Source organism: Pomacea canaliculata, linkage group LG12 (assembly GCF_003073045.1).
Source record: "Pomacea canaliculata isolate SZHN2017 linkage group LG12, ASM307304v1, whole genome shotgun sequence".
NCBI lineage: Eukaryota > Metazoa > Mollusca > Gastropoda > Architaenioglossa > Ampullariidae > Pomacea > Pomacea canaliculata.
The window spans coordinates 4,865,217-4,869,076 of record NC_037601.1 but is presented as its reverse complement, the minus strand read 5'-3'; positions in this window follow the sequence as shown (position 1 = coordinate 4,869,076).

The window sequence follows — 3,860 nt, the reverse complement described above, 5'->3', positions numbered from 1 at the left end:
TTCTTGATCTTAGCACAGTATAGTCGTCTTGACATGGTATGTGTTCGGAACCTTGTTAGTCTTTTGGTTTTTACTGGTGTTGTCCTAATCAGGTGAAGTATTGTTGATAGTTGACACTGCAGCTTTTGTTCGATGTTAAAGTTTTTACTTTAACACTGTCACATATTGTGTATTTTATGGTCTATCCTGGCATTCACAATCAGATAAACAGACACTGTAAGCTGACTAATGCGAACTGGTGATGATCACCATAATCTTGGACTGAGTGTGATCTTTGTGGTCATGGGTGATGAACTTGAACTATTGCAAAATTCTTTGTGTGATTTTAGTGATACATCTCAGCAGTGTCAACTTTTTGTGCATCTTCCTAAGATTCAATTGACTGATTGTTTTTTATTTGCTGGATTGTTACGGCTAGGGTTTGTATTTCTACGTACCTCCGTTCGCTGTGAATTATTGAAAAACTCAATCGTGTACGCAATTGATACTATCGAGAAGTTTTAAAAAAATAAAAAAGGAAATCAAAAAGAGAAGAAAAACGATTAAAATAACTTTTAAAAACAAAAATATCAGAAATATATACAAACGTCGAAAAGGAGATGCATACCCCTACGTTAACAAATTGGAATAGATGGGGTGGGTCAGAGAATTGCAGCAGTATGACTATTGCAACATGTATTGATGATCGCATAACAGTGGTTGTAATAAGAGTTCGCAACCAGGTTTAACCTTGTACCTGAGTAAAACCTTTATTATTTACACACCGGTTGACCATTCTGAATACTCATTAATAAGACTTTTTGAACTTGAGTATCACTAAATTGATTTTTATTGGAAGGAAAAATAAATGATTGTGTGTAAGAATGCTATCGGTCGTAGGCAGACTTAATAACGAGTTGGGCGACCTTGTGTTATTCGACCAGTGAAATGTTAGAATGTAACATTCAGAGTTATGCGTATAGGTTTTAATTTATGTGTGTGTGTAAGTACGCCCAACGCGGCTCGAAGGAAATGTAACCTTATTAAACGTTTTGGCATAGTAAATACAGGACAATTTAAATTGTATGAAAGTTCTAACATTATTTTAATAGGCCTTAAAGGATGGGAACGATTCTTTTTATATTAGTATTAGATAATGCCGGAAGCTACTTCATCTGTATTATCTTACAGGTTGATATAACTTATGGGAAGTAGTATTTCATATAAGTCTGACCAGTGACCTGTCGTTTACATCAGTCGGATATACTTTCATGGACAATCTCTACTGGATTTTAAACCACCTCAGGCAGTCTATTCCCTCTGGGAAGTCAATTCCACTTGTAAAAAGACAGACATAGGTCCTCTCTATCCCCACCACACCACATCTTCCATAGGGAGGTTCTGGGGTGGCGCCACGGCGTAGCACCCTGTCACGCAATAGATTAGCGTTTGCTACCTGCGGTTCTACCCGGCATAACTGCTCTTTGTGTGATGTGATGTCTTTTAAAGGCTGGTGCTTACAGTGTATAGCCTTAGTTCCTGGATCTTGAGTAAAAACCGGTACCCCTTCCTGTCCGAGAATATCTAGATTTAATTCGTCCATTTCAGTGGAGAAATAAGAGGGTTTTTTTTTAGTGTTCACTGCGTACAAGGACGAGCACTTAAATGAAGGAGGGGTTTTGCATTACGACTCTTCCTGTGGGCCTTGTTCGCTATTCCGGGCTTAGGTCTGTTGTGATTAGACTGCTTCCTTTGCTTAAATGACATCTGTCTTATATTACTATTTGGGTTGTGGTTTATGTACCGATGTGTCGAGGTTACAAGTGAGAGAATAAAGCCATTAAAAAGACAGGTTCCATAGGAAGTCGTTTTCCTACAAAAACAGAATAAAAACAAAACAAAAATCACGAGGGATCTTTTATTGTACTAGGGAGCGAAGAAAAATCTAATTCCCGCCATATAAGTTTTAAAACTACCTTGCATATTTTTACATATATTACTATTTTTTAAAACAGATTATTAAAAAACGAGACCGGGGATTGCTAAACCCCTCTGGCCTTGTTAAGAGAAGGGACATACACTCTCTTCTCTCTCTCACACACACAAGACCTTACCACACACCACACAACAGGACATCACCACCAACACACAACAAGCTCGCCTTTTACTGAATGATTCGTCGTTGTAACCTCAATATTCCTTACAGCTCACCTTCAGTCCACTGGACCTCCATGGTGTTACTATATAAATAACCAAGGTGCAGGTATAGGAGGACTTGAAATTCTTTCTCTCCCTTCGATATTGCATTTCCATTAAGACTTGCATCCTGATTAGTGTCGTAGGGATGTTTTAATTCTAGTGAAGGAAGCACAAAGGGGGCGAAAGCAAAGAACTATATTTTTAGGACAAAGTTCCGGGGCTGTTAGTTATTCCGTTGTAGATTTAATTTACACACCATGATCCCCAAAAGGTTTCGAATCTCCTTACGTGTAATTCAGTCTACAAATGTCACGAAACCGCATGCAAAATGATTTTTTTAAAGTGAAAACACTAACATTTCAGTTTTCCCTTTGTTGGTGGTCTTAATGGGGTTTAATCTTTAATAATGTGACGCTCAACGAGATCCCATAAGTCCAAGTCGTACGGGGAAATAATCCGTTAAGAAATAAGAAGGAAGAGAGAAAAAGTGAAGAAGAAATTTAACTGCGAGAAAAACTACCCGCATAGTAACGGTCGCCATCCTGATTTACTCGATCAGGGGCTTTGTTACATAGAAAGGGAAGTGGAGAGGAGAAGATAAAAGCGAATGATAACACAGGGACCATAAAGTCAAAGTCTACAACACTGTTACACTAAACAACGTGAATTTTATTTATTATAGTGTTAAATGATAGTCTTGTTTATTCTTACACGCTGATGACGATATGCTTCCATGAAGTCCAATGGTGTAGTGGAGGCCTTGACGCCCATCGTTTTTCAAGGGGCAAACCACTGCCACACAAACACACTTGCTACACCTCAAAACTTCTCAACTCTAAGCTCTACTAATCTACAGATTCATGAGGGCGGTGCTTCTGGCAATCGCTGACAGCTAGCATTAAGAATTCCAGAGATTTAAAGACACCAGATGAAGCTTTAATACGACTAATCTCGAAAAAATTATCTTTATAACACAGGGATCAAGCTTTTATTTTACAAATGGTAACAGAGATAAACGCAGGGATGGGATAGATCTAAGACGTCACAGCTAAACTGTAGCCCCAGGCATCATACAAAAACAACAAATTTTTGTTTAGTTTGTAGTGTCAGCCGGCTTACAAATTAAAAAAAGTAGTTTTTGTCAGCGAGCTACTTTTAGAAGTAGCCGTAGGCTTTTGGCTACATGGTTGGCTATTCACGACTTCAAGACTACAAAAAAAAAACACATGAACAGTGTCGACCCGCAAGGTATCTCGCGCACAGAAAAAAAAACCACATAGCCTAAACATAAAAACTGTCCCAAAAATAGATACCCACACACCAACCCGAAATAGAAAACAACCGCCCACCGACACCATCGATGTCCTCCAAGAACGCTTACCTAAAGGTTATCTACCCCCAGAGGACCAGGCTCTTTCATTTTGAAAACGATGTTTGTTATGGTAAAGTTTTTTATGTTTATAGCAAAATTTATTGAGCTAAGTTACGATTTTTCAAATTTTCCGTTGGTTCAGGAACACACAGGTATGCTTGGATGTGCCTATTTTTCCCCCTTTAGAAATGGTCAACATTTGGTTGTTTATTTTGTTTGTTTGCAGGTGTGGGCCGCAGATGTTCGGACTACTTGCAGTGGGAGAAGGCGTGGGCTTGGAACTCCATTGCCTCAGGCTTCAACACCTCAA